Source organism: Petromyzon marinus, chromosome 49 (genome assembly GCF_048934315.1).
Source record: "Petromyzon marinus isolate PM22_M1 ecotype Great Lakes invasive population chromosome 49, UKy_Petmar_22M1.pri1.0, whole genome shotgun sequence".
Lineage (NCBI taxonomy): Eukaryota > Metazoa > Chordata > Hyperoartia > Petromyzontiformes > Petromyzontidae > Petromyzon > Petromyzon marinus.
Genome location: NC_133715.1, coordinates 10,365,700 through 10,384,304, shown reverse-complemented (window position 1 = coordinate 10,384,304; position 18,605 = coordinate 10,365,700). Strand labels below are relative to the sequence as shown.

General features: G+C 49.8%; 1 long non-coding RNA gene across 6 annotated transcripts in view; it reads right to left on the bottom strand.

The window, feature by feature from the left end:
• LOC116952998 (uncharacterized) overlaps positions 1–18,605 on the bottom strand; it is a 93,760-nt gene that overhangs the window by 31,121 nt on the left and 44,034 nt on the right. For all 6 annotated transcript variants that reach the window (XR_012947150.1, XR_012947151.1, XR_012947153.1 and 3 more), the window contains 2 exons: positions 1,885–2,003; positions 344–453 (listed from right to left, as the gene is read on the bottom strand). This is a non-coding gene — a long non-coding RNA (uncharacterized LOC116952998). The remainder of the gene's footprint in view (positions 1–343; positions 454–1,884; positions 2,004–18,605) is intronic.

The window sequence follows — 18,605 nt, the reverse complement described above, 5'->3', positions numbered from 1 at the left end:
AGACGGTGCGATGTGATCGGCTCGTGTGCACGTGCTGGGTGCATTATGTCCATCGCGAGGCCCACGAGTGATGCCTGCGGCTTGGGGAGGCCTTCATCCAGCAGTGGGTAGATCATGGCTGATGACGGTGCCGACGATTAAAGGCAACAAAAAAAAATGTAAAGGTGCAGCCCTGAAACGTCTTGCTCACGTCACTGCTCGCAGAAGGACCCCAACTAGAGGGGGCTTCAGAGATCTCCTCCACACGGTGTTCGGCCTACTCCTCAACGCGGATCGGACCTCTGGGAAGGAGGTGGTTGTACCCGCACTTCACCCCACCACGCACGATCTACCCACCGATTACCTGCGGTGAAGCCCGACGACACTGCTGGGTGGACAGAGGCCGGTGGTCGTAGTGTGGTAACTGGGATGGGGTGGGGGGATTCCAGAAGCCGTCGCCCATCGTTTCGACTCCTGCACCGGGAGATGAAACCGAAACCCGGTGACCCTCTGGTTTGCAGGATGCACGGCGCGAATGAGACCAAGCAGAGCGTGGGGTCGGAAGGATTAGTCAAACAACTGGCCATTATAAAATGCTCGGCGGTTACGTGCAAGCGAATACAAGTTGCGATCGCAGTGTTAACATTCCCCCCCCCCCCCCCCCTGTCATTACCGCCGGTGTAAAGGGGTCACCGGTTCCCGGTGCGGTGGCCAGTTCTTGCACGTTGCGATAAAAAACATAAATACCTTTAAAATGCTGCAGCAAAGCTCCCATTTGTACAAACACCGACATCGCAAAAGTACCAAAAAAAAGTGCAGCTTTCATAATTACTTAATTGGAATACGATGGGCGGCTGTAATTAGCATACTTGGCTTCATTGAGATGCAGTGGAAACAAATCCTCGTCCCATTCCCTGGAGGGACGGAAAAACTAAAAGTCAGAAAAAATGTGAAATTAAAAGAAAACTACCACCGCAGCCAATGCATGGTATTCTCCTCCTCCTCGCGTAAGAGTCTAGGCAGAGGCGCAGCACTGCTGTTGCTGCTTAGCGTCACTGTTGGCCTAAGGGCCTCCACCTGGGAGCTCCTCTGCAACGTCGGTACGTATGTTGAACGTCTTTCGCACCCGTATGGCCGCGTGCGGAAGTTGGGTTTCTGTATTGACAGCCCTCCAGAGGTCAAGCCTCTTCATCCGTCCACCATGCCTGACCACCCAGTGGCTGCAGAGTGCGACTGCGGTGCAAGGATGGCCATTCACTGGCGGTGCGTGCATGCGCGGTTTTCCAATCACTCTCTCCCCATTTTCATCGGCAAGAGTGGAAAGGGCTCGGATGTTTTTTTTTCCTTCAAATTGTGGGGACTTCAGTCTGCTTAAGTTACCAACTTTTTATTGTGGTTAAGTCAACTTAATGTTAAATCATAGCTCCGCGCATGTCTTCGCAGTTGTGCCGTACGGCTCTCTGATGGTATTGTCGGGTCGTTACCATGTCTTGTTGTTGTTCGGCACGGTGTCCGACGTTTCGCTCCACGTGCTCCTTCGTTTGTCTCCCGTGGTGCACATTCAGTTCCCGAAGAAGCACGGGGAGCGAAACGTAAGACGTCATGCCGAACGACACGTGATGACAGAATCTCTGTGCTAACTGGGGGTAAATCCTCCTGAGTCACAGCAGGAGATGTATTGCATTGGAACGTTGTTTGAGCAGTCACTTCAATGAGTGTTAGTCACTCGCTGACAAGAAGTGGAGGACCCGGAGGGAAGCCACGTACCTTGGGGGGGGGGGGATACCAGTTAAAATATAAACACACACATATACACACACACATATACACACACACAACAACAACCGCCATTTGCCACTAAGTGGCGGTGACGTCACCACGACGCTTGTGCCAGGACATGTGCACCTTGAGGCCACGTGGAGTGTCGAACGCCCGCTGGCAGGAGGTCACGGGGCAGACCCAGGTGCCACGGTTTGACTGAGATGACTGGCTGATGCACCACCTGTGCCCCCTACTGTGCCAACCTACACACACACATATACATACATGCACACACACATATACATACACACATATACACACATACACATACGCACACATACACACAGGATTCAGCAACCCCCTTGCTGTACTGCCACGTTGCGGTTTTTGAGCCACGATTGCGTATGGGGGTGGTACCCCTTACCCCATGGGCTGCTGAGTCCACCCATGCGTCCGCTCTGGGTTCGGGGGGTCGACTGCCAACGCGCGTCATCACTTTCTCTCTGTTCACCGGTGACGATGATTTGAACCCGTCCTGGGCCTCCCTTAGCTCGGCTCAGCCTCAAATAAGTATTTTGTGCGGTTTGTAAACATTGCCACTGGGGAGATGCAGGCGGCCTTCATCGGCGCTCCTCGCCAACAGCGCTTGCTCTGACAGTCTGCTAAGGCATTACTGGGGATCTGTGTTTTTGTTCACCAGCTCTCAGGACAATCCCCACGCTGAGCTGGGTGCATTCCTCTATCTCAGCTGCCCCCCCCCCCCTACACGTCCACCTTTGTCTTCCTCTTGCCCTTCTGCGTGAGATTTTTTCCCGAGGAGGAGAAGGCGTGGGCAGGCAGTAGGCAAGGCCTTAATCTCCCACTGAATATTTTTGTCCAGGTGGTCGGCTACTGAGACTGGAGGAGGCGCCTGACGAGTTTTCCACGGCCAGAGTGAGAGGTGTACTCGACGTGGTGTGCCGGGTGTGGGAGGATCTTTCTGGACGGCACCGGATGAAGTTGAGCCACTGACGGCGGGACACCTCCGAGGCTTTCTGTGCACAGCTGTCAGCACGCACGCGCCTTCTTCCGCTCTCCGCCTCGCTACATCCATCAAGTCGTCACGTCATCCCTGAGCAACCCATTATTTTTAACACTTCATAGTCCCGTCGTTTCTATTGCCCAATTCTTTCCTCAACAGCTTCCTTAAACGCGCCATGTTCGTGAGCATGTTGAGTTTGTGTGTGTGTGTTGCATCACTGCCAATGCAGTATCAAGCGATAACATTTATTTTCATCGGATGAAGCGAGCGAAGGAACGACTGGGCCTGGTTGTTCAGCGCTAGGTCGAGTGGCTCGCCAATGAAACGTCGCAAGTTCAAATCCTGGTTTAGCGGGAGGGCGGTTGACTCGGCCCATCATCCTTCTGGGGGGTCGATAAAATATGTACCACTTTTCGTAAGGAGAAGAATGTTGAATTTCCACCACCGGCTCGCGGCTGTGAACGGGAGGTGAGCACCAATGCCTTAAGGCTCCATTTAAGCAAATAAATCACTTTGACGTTTCTGAATGAATGAAGGCCTTGCAGTAGAAGGTGGGAGGGGTGTGGGGGTTTGTCGGAAGTGCGTTACGTGAGTCACCGGCGTGTGATGGTGACTCTCTGCGGGGTGGGGCCGTGCGCCGCCACTGTAGACGCCGCCACATCAAACGGCGCCCGAGCGAGATCCATGCGTCTCTCTCCGCGCGTCTCTCTCTCCGCGTCTCTCTCTGTACGTCTCTCTCCACGCGTCTCTCTCTCCACGCGTCTCTCTCTCCACGCGTCTCTCTCCGCGCGTCTCTCTCTCCACGAGTCTCTCTCTGTACATCTCTCTCTCTCCACGCGTCTCTCTCTGTACGGCTCTCTCTCCACGCATCTCTCTCTCCGCGTGTCTCTCTCCGCGCGTCTCTCTCTCCACGCGTCTCTCTCTCCACGTGTCTCTCTCTGTACGTCTCTCTCTCCGCGTGTCTCTCTCTGTGCGTCTCTCTCTGTGCGTCTCTCTCTCAGCGCGTCTCTCTCTCAGCGCGTCTCTCTCTTTGCGTCTCTCTCTCCGCGCGTCTCTCTCCACGCGTCTCTCTCCACGCGTCTCGCGCTGCGCTGCAGGTGCCGCGGTTGGCACCGCCGCCGGCGTCCTCCCAGGGCAGCTTTCAGCGCCTTGAGACGTCGCGCACAGCCGGACGATTGACGAAGCCGTCAATAAACGCAAAAGCCTCCTCGCCGAAGAATGTAAAAAGAAAAACAAATAAAAACAAAAGCCCCCTTTTACTTTTGCCTTTGCAAAGCAGAAAGAAGGAAAAACGATTCGACGAAGGATAAAAAAAAAAGATCAATCAGACGGCGCCGCTTTAAAGAGTTTCCTGCGACCGAATCTGTTTGCGCTCGAGTGCAGCGTCACACGGTCGTCGCGATCTGCGTCTCGGGCCGGTGGGTTTTGTTTCCCGTCTCTCGTTGTTGCTTCTTGCTTGGCTTTGCAGCGCTCGACGGCGACCGGCGGAGCGGCCCTTGAGAGAGCCGGCGCAGTCCGAGGTGTCCGCCACTCATGCTGACCGCCCACGCTGGCTGGGAAACCCGACGCATTCTGCGGATTCAAGAGACGATTATTCACCCATCCCTCGTCGTCTTCTCTGGCTGCCTGTCGGGCCGGACGGATTTACGGAAGGAGTGAGCGCGCGACTGTCAAAAATACAAAAAAAATACGCGACGCAGCCCGTCATCACCCTGGGGTTGATATTATTACAAAAAAAACCATATAATTCGCATTGCTACGTGGGAAGTCGACGGAAATATTGGTTGTCCCGCATGGGAGCCTCGCCCCGGCCGTGGTAATGTGGAATGCACACCTGCGGCTCACAGCCCGCAGTTGGATTTAAGCATCGGCCAACACTCGAGCTCGAAAGCGGCTCGTCGCGCTGTGAACTATTCTCGATTGCCCATCGGTGATGAATAACCACCACCGAGTGCAGTGGGGGTGGGGGGCAGGGGAGTGGGGGGGGGCACAGGGGAGTGGGGGGGACACAGGGGAGTGGGGGGGGGGTCTTGGTGATGGGGGAATAACGCAACTTGCGAGCGAGGCACAAGTGGGACATCCGATACCTGCCGCTCATGCCAGCTAGCATCTGCGGACAGTTTGCGGTTGTAGTATTTTCAGCCGAAATGTCCGATTTATATATAAAATGTACAATTAGTCAAAATGCCAGGAAATATAAGTGGTTTTTTTTTAGCCGAGTCGAATTTGCAGGAATTTTTAAATAAATAAAAGTTAATAAGCTGCTGCCACAGTGGTGCACCGGTTGGCACACTCAGAATATTTTTTTTTATTTAGACTGTTTGAATCCGATGAGCAACAAAGCTCTATTTCACAGATGTCCAGTAGGGGTGGTTCACAGCGTTACAACAAAACAATACAAAAACTCGATCGGAGTGCAAAGGAAAGGAAAGGAAATCACAAATTAATTTGACCGGTCAAGTCCACTGAGCTATGAGCTCCTCTTTCAGAAGCAACCTGCCCACAAATGACAGCTCAACACCGCACCTGCAATCCAGAGATCACCGGTTCCATTCAATCTCCGGGACACGGAAGTTTAACCAACTGTGAAAGTTTCTTAATTTCCCCTCCGCCACACCACCACTCACTGCCTCTGTCCACCAAACAGTCTGCAGCAGATGGGTGCCAGCAGTGAGTCGCTCGCCAGGTCGCGTGTGGTGGGGTCAAGTGTGGGTACTCCAAATCTTTCCACAATCTCTGGCCAGAGTGGAAGGTCTCCTCTGGAGGGGTTCTCTCCAACTCCCTCTAGTGGCAGGCACTTGCTTCAGCAGTGGAGTGAGCAAGACGTTGCAGGGCTGCGCCTTTATCTTCAGGAATAAGTATATATTCATTAATATTTTCGACTTAAATTTTTTTTTTTAGTTTCAACACATTTTGTTGCCGTTTGCCTCAAATCCAAAATGTGTTAAATTGTTTTAATCGATTTTAATGTGCAGACAAACGTGACAACGCCGTTGACCAAACGTGGCATTCCAGTTCTCTCTGTCCATGATATGACTCAATAACCTTGCATCACATACTCCCAGCAGCCTCCATGCGTTCACATTGCTTATCCACTTAATTTTCTGTCCTTCCCCGCTTTTTGTCCCTAGAATTTTCCCCGTCAAAATATAACATTCCGTCTCTTGTTTTTGTCATTGTCCAAGAAATCTAACCCTGCCTTTCTAATAATTGTTATTGTGAACTCTCTCTCAACTGCTGCTAGCCGTAATTCATGTCACTCATCACCACTTATATCATACAGAAGTACAGAGACCTGCATGGATAACACCGCCATTCAAATTCTTGTTGTCATACATCATTTCTTAATTTTCAATGCATATGCCATTATCTGAAATAAATATTTTTTGATAGTGCTTTCCTTTCCGTTTAACTCTATATAATGACTGAATAGACCGCATACCATTCGACAATGACACACGTATGTATGTTGAACTTCTCTCGCACCGTACGTAGCCAATCGGAGGTTCGGGGGATAATACAAACGACACGCGCACTACCAAGATTATTGTGCAACCCTCTGTCGATCCACTGCTGGATGGAGGCCTACCTCACGCCGTGTGAGTGCAGAACAATATCTGAACTCGCTGGGTTTCCCCCTCCCCCACCCTCCTCTCTCCAACTTTACTAACTCGCCTTGCCCAACGTCAAGCATGGTCTACAATCGTCTCGGCACTTATCAGCACTCTGCCACCAACGCAAACGCGCATCCAGCCGTCGGCAACATCACTCGAGGGATGACTTCATCCAGCGGTGGACTGACCACTGGCTGTTGGTTATTTTTGTCGTAAATTATTATTACTTTACACATCGAGTTTATCGATACATTCTGGTGAACGGGGCCTCTAATCACAGTCACAAGATTAAATCCCGGCCAAGGTAAATTCCCAGCCGATCATCGGTTATCCGGGGGCTCAGTCAAATGAGCATTGCCTAATGAGGCCGGAACGCTCTGTGGGACGCCTCACGGAAAAGCTGTCACAGGAATGTGGAGTTCCTGACCGACATCCTCCTCTCAACTCTATTTGCCACGCTTAAACGTGCACGCCGCAAGGGTTGGCGGTTCACATAGCTGCCTCGTAACTCCCAAACCTGAGCCACAATGTTTCCATGAGGTGGTGGTACAGCAAGTGGACTTACGAACTGATCTGTGCAGGTCCTTGCGTGTATCATCTCTTTCAGTTTTGAGGGTTTTCTCCAGGCATTCAAAATGCCTCACCCATGCAGAAGCTTCATCGCCAAAATGTAATTGTACAAATTTCTTAACGTCTGACTGCTGTGTGTCTTTCTCCAATGACTGAAGACATTCAGTGACATTCTTGAATCTGTGGCTCCTGCCACGGTGTAATGGTTAGCAGAGATCCTGGCAGGGCAGCAGTTTAAACAATGGTGGCGAGTGTCTTAAACCCCCTCAACCACCACGCTCCTGTCCAGCCAGCAGGCGAAATGGGTACACCGCAGTTAGTCGCTCGGCAGATTGCACGCGGTGGGGTGAAGTGTGGGTACGTCCCGATCATCGAAGGCATCTGTCCACCGTGGAAGAGTAGACCAAAATAACCCTCCAGAGGGGCTCTCAAGGGCCCCCTCTCGCGGTGGCCCCTCCGCCAGCAGTGGCATGAACCAAGCAATTGCAGGGGGTGCCGCCTTTACCTGCGCGTACTTGAGATTTCCTCTTGTCAAAGCGTTTTGACCGGGAGGGCGGGCGAGCGAGCTGGAGGGATCGTATGTGAAGCGATCTTCGGCCAAACGCTTTGAACGAGCTTCCGAGGCATCGCTTCAAAACTCCCTTTTGATTTCGGGGCTGCGTTTAAAATATTACAGAGCAATAGCTCGAACCGGATGGCTGGGCGCGCGTTTATGTTCCTGCCAAGTGCTAAGTGGCCGGGCGATTGTTGTGTGGGCACGCTACCCCATCGCATTGGATCCCATCTGGAGAGCAGCCCCTCTGGACTAACACGCAAGCTCCAACTTTATTCGAGTGCCAATTCCAGAAAGAGTCGTCCAGATGAAACAAACACATTAATATTTGTGCTCCCTTCGCACACCGTTAACCCCTTTGGTGCCCCCCCCCCCCCCCGGCGCTCGTGACCGGTTGGAGCGAGTTGAACGCAGGTTGAGAGGTCGATGGGTCAATGTGTCACGCACGAGTGTTTACACTCCCGTCGTCGGTGACTGCGGCTGTCGACAAAGAACGGAGACGATGAACGGGGGGGGGGGGGAGGACTTCAAAAACAATACCGTGCGGAGGGGAGAAAAAAAGAATAAATAAAAATCTTTAGCGTCTTATACGTAATTTAAACAAATCCTATGTAAACCCCGTGAAAACCCCGTGAAAATCCCGGAGGATTTTGTACCGGTTTAAAACCATATTAGAGGGCTGCAGGCCACGTTTGAAGTCTCATGGGGGATTGTTTTGCGCGGGATTTTCGGGCATCGAAGTGCTGATACGAGCATCAGCGGCTCTTCTACGCCGGGTACCAGCGGAACCGACAGTGAAGTCGAGCGGGATGGGTGGTCTAGACGTCTCGCTTGAGGTTTTCATTTCTCCTGAAAAGCCCGGTCGGTGGGTGCTGCTCGTTATAGCTCTTGCATGATGCAGACGTACAGTACACCGATGGCGACGCATTACAGTTGACATTTGGTCTGTCGAGGAAATGTCTCGCGCGCTTTCTTTGTGGATAAGATGCGAGACCAGCTAAGCGGGCCGTGATGTGACTCCTCCGAGTAAAGCTCCAACAGGAATTGCTTTGTCTATGAATGCGGTTTAATCCCGACTGCGCTGTCCGTTGTCACGTCGCGAGATTTAGAATCCAGAGCAGTGCACGACCGTTTGGATGTTTGAGAACGGCCCACGGAAGAGGACACCACAGAGATACCTCTGAGATCACCTTCAAGTGCCCTGTGGTCCACACAATAGGGGGCACGTCTTTCCCTCCTGCTCGGCCTCAGGGGGCTGCAATTTGGACACATCAAGTGTAGGACCAACTTTAATATACACAGTCATGGGTTTTGAACAGCCATCGGTGACTGCGCTGAGACCATCAACTCACTACACTTCACATGCGGCTGCCTGGATTCGAACTCAGGATGTCACTGGTAGCTGTTCAGCGCTTTGACCTCTCTGATCGACCCCCCCCCTGCTGCACGTCTCCTCGTAGAAATGTAAAATGAATATAACTTGGTCAGTCCACTGCTGGATGACGGCCCACCCACCCACCCACGTCTTGTCGGCCGTTGGGGTTGTTTGACCGTGTTCCGCCACGTTGGTCAGAGTGAGTCGGCGAAGATATAACTGGACACTGACGTTAGCCGTGGCCGGAAATTGAACTTAGGTTGCCGGGTTCAAAGTTCAGCCCGCTAACCACTGTGCCACCGCTCTAACCCTGCATCTCACGGAAGTTGTCGTTTATCCAAATATGGCTCTGTACCGCCATGTGACCCTACAGGCTAAAACTTGATTGCAGTTATTACAATTTCATTTTATTCTTTGATGATTGCATTTGCTTCCAGTCAATTAAGAACACATTTAAGCAACACAATGGCGGTGCAGTGGTTATCACCACCGCGCTGTGAACCCAGTGACCTGAGTTCAATTCTTGGCTGTGGCTAACATGAGCGATGAGTGATATCGGTACCGGGCCCCCTTTTCACCAACCTGGACTGGCCAGCAAGGTGAAGTATGGTCATAACAACCCCTTTGACCGACAAGGCAGGCTGAGGCCTTATTTCAGCAGCACATCGTAAAAGTTGCATGTAAACTATTATTAATTATTAGAATTCTCCGCATGTATTGACTCTTTTCACACAAACATGAGCAATGTATCAAATGTAAAAATTGGCAGAAAAATAATATACGGTTGCTGCAAGCTGTACAATTGAGTTCGCTAATCAAACCATTAATTTTTGTTCAAGGATTATCTTTACTTGAGAATAGGTTTTTACCCTTTTTTATATTAACTTTACTTGTTTAGTGCACTAACCAGCCATGGCAGTAGTCCACTGCTGGATGTTGTGATTTCACATTCTCATCGCTCATTGATTCCAGATTGAGAGTCGATTGTCCCCCCCCCCCCCCCACATCCTTGCCACATGCACAGAGGGAGATAACTTTCTTCTCCAGACGCGTCCCCTCACACGCGGGGACCCACTGCGGCCGTTACCCACAACAATAATAATAACGTCCAATCTACCGAATGAAATACTTAGTTTGGAGTGCCCACGTACGCACTCCTTCACCACGTGACACTCCGCTCATCAGCGGCAGCGGCGGCTTCTGGCTCAGCCATCGAACAAAGACGCTGGTCACCGCATCATCGTCGTCGCCGTCGTGTGCCTTCAGGTGCGCGACGATGCGGCCGTCTGGAATGCTCTTCCTTCCGACATTCGGAAGCCACTGAAGCTACGCAATTTTAAATCGTCTAAATTAACAAACTCATTTCTTTAGAACTGCTTGCTGTGTTTAGTTTGCCCGTGCCCCCGCACCTCAGATGAGCACGGTTGGCTACGTACGGAGTGAAAGAAGATCAACACGCGCACGCACATTGCATGGGGTGGTGTAGGAGGTGGCGGGGAGAAGGATGGGGGGGGGGGAGGGGCTGCGGAGAGGGGGGTGGTTATGAAGTGTGCAGGCGGTGCAACTGCACCAGGCCCTGGGCGCTGGACTATGAAGGTGGGGGAGGTGGGGGGGAGGAATTTGACGTGAGGGTGGGGGGGGCATTTTATGAAAAATAGCTTCATAGCTCATCGGATTTCTCCAGGATAAATAAAAACGTTGATTCCGATTCAGGACCTACGCTTTTTTTTAACGTAAATTTCCAAACCGATGAATGGGACAGTGTGCCTCGTCTAGTGACGCTTAGTCATGTGGTGGAAGAGGTTTTGGATTAAAGTTTCCCAAAGCCGCCGACTCCGCGACGATCCACCTAGCAGCCGCACACGCACTCATTCCCCCGCTCTGTCTCCTCGATAGAGGAGTTCTATTCCATGGCTGCCACTCTGTTGTTATCACTGACCACCACCGGCCAACAGTGGACCGAGCGACGTGCGCTGGCCAACTTACTCTTCTTAACAGTTTTAAACGGTGTCATTGACTTGCGTGTGTTCCATAAAACCACACGTCCCTCCCTCCTCCTCCTCCTCATTATTTTCTCTACAAAGGACGACGTCTTCTTTGTTTTGTGCGGTACGTTGGGCCGCTTTCGCTCCGTCCGTGGCCAACCGTGCTAATCGGAGGTGTTTAAAAAGTTGTTGCAAACAAAGTTGTTCCAACTTCATGGGGGCTTCGACACAAAGGCCACGCGTGCGGGGTTTGCGTCAGAACTCCGGTGCGACTGCCGCTGGAAGGCCACACAGGAGCAAGCGTGTGAACTTTACTTGTGTCCCGCACAACCATGGACCTTGCGCAATCAACAATCTCGGCCCACGCTATAATCTCTCGTGGCTGCTAATTTCAGCCGTTGGCCCAGGTCTGCAAATGTTATTTCCATGCATAATTACCAGAGGCTGCATGATACTGCACCCTAAACGGTTGGAGATTTTCTTGAGCAATTGTGACCAAAATTAGGGCAATTTTAGTCGACTTGGCTTGCACGTGGTATGTTGAACTTCTTTCGCACCGTACGTAGCCAACCGTGCTACAGTAACCCACAGCCGCTAAGCCTCTTGAATAACCGAGGAAAAAAAATTTGGGATGAAAACATTAACCATTCTTGTCCTACTTTAAAGTACGTTTGTACCTCAGAATGTCTTTTAAGTGTTTCTGCAATTGATCAGTTCGCTTTGCAGACTTTAAGTTACAAAGGGTTTTTGTTGTTGTTGTTGTTGCATTGGATGTGTTTCCTCGTATTTTGTGATCATTGTGCCATGTTAATGTTGTGACCTTACCATCCCCAACATGACAGGCTACAGTTGGTTTTGGATTGTTTCATGTTTCTTTTGCTGTTGTTGTAACCACCCCATTGAAAGCGAACTTTTATTGCCCAAAGGGTTTTACCTGCGCCAAAGAAAAACGTAAACACCCCCCCCCCCCCAAACCTGACCAGCGTGGTGAAGTGCAGCCAGACAGCACCCACGGTCAACACGACGTGTGGAGAATCTTTCATCCATTGGGGACTGACAGAGCTGTAAATTACAAAACAAATCGTGAGTGCTTCTAAGTATTATAATGATTACAATAAAAAGGCCTCTCCATGCCACGTCAGTTCATGGGGCGGGGGGGGGGGGGCGTTTGACCATACTTCACCACGCTGGTCAGTGCGGGCTGGCGTGTGCGAGTGGGTGGTGCTGGTTCAGATCTGCTCGCCACTGACGCTAATTAGCCCCCGCCCGTCACCCCGGGGGAATCGAACTCAGGTCAGTGGGTCCACAGTTGCAGGGCCCAATTTTCATAATATGCATGCGTAAATTATATATATGTCATTTGTGTGTGTGTTTCGATTTAAAGCTTTCGTGACTGCAGGGATTCATATTCTTGGTTCTTTCGGCAAAGTCACGTGGAATGGAAATCCATCCACTGCCGGATGAATGGCTTCCCCGCACCAACTCAGTTGTGGTCTTGTTTGACCATACTTCACCACGCTTGACAGTGTGGCTTTGTAAAAGGAAGGGCCAGGCACAGGGAATCGAACTCGGGTCGCCGGTTTGATAGTGAGGTTTGTGTGTGTTACGTATTTTTTTTTCAATAAAACTGCGCAAATGTCCTTCACATATTTAAGAAGCAGCCTAATGAAAGTGGGACACGTGCCTCCCACATTTCTTTCCGCTGTTTACTAAACATGAAAGGGTGGAGGGGGGGGGCGGTAATAAAAGGCAGTGTCGCCATGCCCCCACGCACGTCAGGATTATCAAACGATAACAGCATACAGATGAAGACCGAAATAAAAAAACAAGTAAATCATTTTTTCCCCTCCGCGCAAAGGCACACAAAACGAAAGGGCCTTTCGCTTCCCTTCCCGCCGCGCGCTCTCCTTGCGTTACGCGAGGACCGCAGAAGGCCGGCCCCGTCGCTTCGCCTCAATTTTCCACAAGGCAGAGGTGACGGCCGGCGACGGCGAGACGTGCACAATCACGCGACGATCGTAAACTCGCGTGACGCTTCATTTCGAGAAAAAACACGAGCGCGATCATGGCAATATTTTCAGAAGCTCGATGCCAATTTGGAGGGTCTGCGAGGCACGCTGGGCCTGAGACGGCAGCCTCTCTCCTCGTGGTGACCTGACCTGTCACGCCCCTCCGTGTCACGTTAAACACACACAAACTCACGCCGCCATCTCGGCCAAACGAATGCGGAGTAGATCAGCAGAACAAGCACTCTATACCCAGCATACAAACACTTATACCGGAGGCTTATTTTTTAACGAAAATGTTCAGCCCTTTGTCAATCCATCCACTGCCGGATGAATGGCTTCCCCGCACCACCTTAGACGTGGTCTTGTTTGACCATACTTCACCACGCTTGACAATGTGGCTTTGTAAAAGGAAGGGCCAGGCACAGGGAATCCAACTCGTGTCGCCGGTTTGATAGTGAGGTTTGTTATCCTTAATGCGACCCCTCCCCCCTAATTGGTTGATGTTGACAATTTAAATAATAATTCCAGAATAAATTTTGATTTAAAGCTTTCGTGACTGCAGGGATTTTTTTATTATTTTATTGCTTCCCTTCTACGTGACTTTACCGAAAGAACCAAGAATATAAGTCCAGAATAGTTATAGGAAATACAAAAGACAAAGATACCCCGTATGGCCTCCACAGACTGTTGGGCCTAGTGCCGTTAGCGAGCACCTATTAGGGCCGAGACGGCACACGACGGGGTGGGAGGCCAACACCACATCTGGCCGCCTTAGCTTCCCCAAGTGCCGATGATCATACACCGCACCGGGTAGCAACTTTAGGGCTGAGTCGACCTAGCGATGGCCCAGAACCGGTTCACATATTCGTCACTGATGTTGGTGGCCATGAGCGTAAATCAAATTCGGGTCACCGAGTTTGTAGCGAGGCGTGCAAACCGCCGTCCGCAAAATACACGCGCACACGCGCACACACGCACGCACACACGCGCACGCGCACACGCGCGCACACACACGCACAAACACACACGCACGCACATGCACACACGCAGAGACCAGACTTATCAATGGGCGGCATTTAATGGTCTCGAATGACTGGTGTCACAAGAGACGAAGTGATGGAGGCCAGGCCTCACTCTTGGCGGGTGCGGAGCCAAACCCGGACCGCTCCGTGCGGTGCCGAGCGGATCAGCCGAGACCATCGCTCCTGCTTCTGGCAGCAAGAGACTCGCGGACAAATTATACGAAAATTGGAACCTTCCCCCACTCTTGTTCGTAACTCACGTAGAGGTGTTCACCGCCGTGCAAACAAAAACAAGAACTACGGTGAGCGATCAACTGTCTAACAGAAGATTTGCAACGCGAGTTTAACGTGCAAGGGATAATAATTGTTACAATACAGCTTCATGCGGGTTTGGTTTGTGCAATTTTGCGTATATGAGGCTAACCAATTTTTTTCAAAATTTGCTCTATGCGGTTTGAATTCAATATTATGTGGCTATAAGGTCAGACGTGGGACAATGTTGTGTGTACTTTGTGTACTACTCGGCAGGGAGCTGTCTCACAGACAAACACACTTGCGATACACACACAGAGACAAATACAGAGATGCATACACAGCGACACGTACAGGGATACACATAGATACAGCATTGTGTGTGTACTTTGTGTACTACTCGGCAGCCATCCGTCTCACAGACAAACACACTTGCGATACACACACAGAGACAAATACAGAGATACATACACAACGACACGTATTAGGGATACACATAGATACAGCATTGTGTGTGTACTTTGTGTACCACTCGGCAGGGAGCTGTCTCGTGCGGTGCATTGTGGGTTGGGTGACTGAGGTCGACGCTCCGTGATTTTACTTTGTGGGCCCTTCTTTTGGAAAGCATCTACTGCAAAGCAGGGGAATTATGCACACAGAGTGATCCGTTTGTGGATACCGCACTGATTTGTAATGACTACTCTTCACTTTGTGTTCTCAGCAGGGGATTGAATGTGGTCATAAAAGCAATGGCTTCATACCTTACAGAGGAGGAGACTGATAGTGGATTGAATGAGCTGAGGGGAGATTGGCGGGAGACAACACAGAAGCTCTGCAAGAGGAATGTATTTTGTCCATGGGGTATATCGATAAACACATTCTTTGTAGTACTGCATTGGCAGTGGGTGCACAAGCACAAATAACGAAAGGTCAACACATTTGTCAACAACACTGCGCTCAGTATTATTTTATCATTTTGGGGCAGCGTTATTGACACGTGTGTTGATTTTTGTGTTTACTTTACAGTCCTCTCCGTCGCGGGGCTGCTGATGCTGATGTGGAGCAACACCACCACGATTTGACATCTAGGTGGTTGAGCCGCACGATTGTGTCAGAAGTATAGCAGAGTGGCGGTGCATCGCCAAGGCGATGCCTCCCTCCTCCGTATTTGTGAAGGAGGCGTTGAGTCGGTGAACATTCCATAGTTCTGATCCAGGTGACCAGTCTCCATACATTGCCAGAGGTTTCTTAATTTTCCATGTCGTGCGTCAAGCATCCCCGTCTTTGCCACGGTGTGTGAGACCGACTGCGTAACCTTAGATTTGTTTTTAAACTTTCATCGGGAATGTTATCTTGAAATTCGGACGCGTTTCTCTCGTGGCCACAAGCACCTGGATTAATCGTGAGATTGACAACCGATTTCAAATAATGAGGCCACAGCGATTAATTGTCTGTGACGGTTATTACCCCTGGTCAATGTCGGAAAAGTCTCAGCACCATGAAGCCCTTCGGTAAGGGGTGAGTGCCAGTTACACATGGAAATAGTTTGATTGTTGTGCTATCATTACAAGACAGGAAACCTTTCCATGGTAATCCTGTGCATCGTAGCAACGACTTGCTATAAACTGAAACGAGGGACTTGATCTAAAATGTTTATTGTATGTGTGAGAATAATTGAAAAAAATATAATTTACAGCCCTCTGGATGATGAAGGCCTCCTCCGCACAACGTGTCAGCTGTGGGAGTCGTTTGGCTATACCTCACCACGCTGGCCAGCCACTGCGGGTTGGTGAAGGCGGGGAGGAGAAGCGTGAGAGCATGGGACGGCACAGCAAAGGGTTGCGTTCCCCACGACTGCGTATGATATGTACACGGTATAAAATACATGCACTGTTCTTAATCTAGTGGAAGTATAAACACGCACAACAATGAGTGGTAAAATAGGCAGTGTGGGTTAGCGATGGAGCTGACCCAAGACCGGTTCAGATATTCCTCATCACTGATGTTAGCCATGCCCCGGGAATTGAACTCGTTTCACCAGGCCTTTGGCGCAGTGTGCTAACCACTGCACCACCGCTCCCAAATTCCACATGTTTAAGACACTACATGCGGATAAAGAGACAGGCAGCGGTAGCCCCATCGTTGAAACACGCCGCTGGACTGGTGATGTTTGCGAGCACCTATTAAGGCCGACAGTGACACACCTGACCGCGTTTGTCTCCCCACTGTCGATGTTTACACACCTGTACCAAGTACTGCGCAAGTTTAAGGCTGAGCCAACCTAGGGGGAGCATGATGGCAGATTAGGCGACCACTTGCTGTTCATATTGAGCATCGTGGTCAGCGACCAAACCTGGCTCCCCAGGATGATATCGATAGATTATAGAGCCGTGTGCTAACCCACTGCTCCACATCGCTCCCATGAAAGTATGTACATCCATAACCATACAGTGAGGGAAAAAAGTATTTGATCCCCTGCTGATTGTGTACGTTTGCCCACTGACAAAGAAATGGTCAGTCTATAATTTTAATGGTAGGTTTATTTGAACAGTGAGAGACAGAATAACAACAACAAAATACAGAAAAACGCATGTCAAAAATGGTATAAATTGATTTGCATTTTAATGAGGGAAATAAGTATTTGACCCCCTCTCAATCAGAAAGATTTCTGGCTCCCAGGTGTCTTTTATACAGGTAACGAACTGAGATTAGGAGCACACTCTTAAAGGGAGAGCAATCAATCAATCAGATTCCAAACTCTCCACCATGGCCAAGACCAAAGAGCTCTCCAAGGATGTCAGGGACAAGATTGCAGACCTACACAAGGCTGGAATGGGCTACAAAACCATTGCCAAGCAGCTTGGTGAGAAGGTGACAACAGTTGGTTTTGATTATTTGCAAATGGAAGAAACACAAAAGAACTGTCAATCTCCCTCGACCTGGGGCTCCATGCAAGATCTCACCTCGTGGAGTTGCAATGATCATGAGAACGGTGAGGAATCAGCCCAGAACTACACGGGAGGATCTTGTAAATGATCTCAAGGCAGCTGGGACCATAGTCACCAAGAAAACAATTGGTAACACACTACGCCATGAAGGACTGAAATCCTGCAGTGCCCACAAGGTCCCCCTGCTCAAGAAAGCACATACATGCCCGTCTGAAGTTTACCAATGAACATCTGAATGATTCAGAGGACAACTGGGTGAAAGTGTTGTGGTCAGATGAGACCAAAATGGAGCTCTTTGGCATCAACTCAACTCGCCGTGTTTGGAGGAGGAGGAATGCTGCCTATGACCCCAAGAACACCATCCCCACCATCAAACATGGAGATGGAAACATTATGCTTTGGGGGTATTTTTCTGCTAAGGGGACAGGACAACTTCACCTCATCAAAGGGACGATGGACGGGGCCATGTACCGTCAAATCTTGGGTGAGAACCTCCTTCCCTCAGCCAGGGCATTGAAAATGGGTCGTGGATGCGTATTCCAGCATGACAATGACCCAAAACACACGGTCAAGGCAACAAAGGAGTGGCTCAAGAAGAAGCACATTAAGGTCCTGGAGTGGCCTAGCTAGTCTCCAGACCTTAATCCCATAGAAAATCTGTGGAGGGAGCTGAAGGTTCGAGTTGCCAAACGTCAGCCTCGAAACCTTAATGACTTGGAGAAGATCTGCAAAGAGGAGTGGGACAAAATCCCTCCTGAGATGTGTGGAAACCTGGTGGCCAACTAGAAGAAACGTCTGACCTCTGTGACTGCCAACAAGGGTTTTACCACCAAGTACTAAGTCATGTTTTGCAGAGGGGTCAAATACTTATTTCCCTCATTAAAATGCAAATCAATTTATAACATTTTTGACATGCGTTTTTCTGGATTTTGTTGTTGTTATTCTGTCTCTCACTGTTCAAATAAACCTACCATTAAAATCATAGACTGAGTTTTCTTTGTCAGTGGGAAAACGTACAAAATCAGCAGGGGATCAAATACTTGTTTCCCTCACTGTATCCATAACCAACCACGCAAACATTTAGCTTGCTTTCAATTATTTACCCAATTTCCATTATAACAGCAATTTATACAATTGGCCTACATCAAGTTGGATAGTTTTTTCTTCTTTTTACACTCATCTCATAATATTAATAATATATTATATAAATATTTGGAGAAATTATTATAATTCTTCAAAATAATATTGATATATTATTTTCTTTAAAATAAAATATGATAAAATGATAAATATAATAAATGATCATATAATTATTATTTTAAGGAATAAAACATTTCCTTTAAAGACCTGATTAATGGCATTGGGTTCCGAGAAAGATATAGAGCGATGAAGTAAAGCACGCCATGATGGAACTGGGGTCCTCGCATAAGCCCCAGGGAGCCGTGCCAGTCGGGTCTGTCCTTAATTTCCTCCTGAACCGCTGCCACGGCCGACGCGATTGCAAGACCCCGTCGCT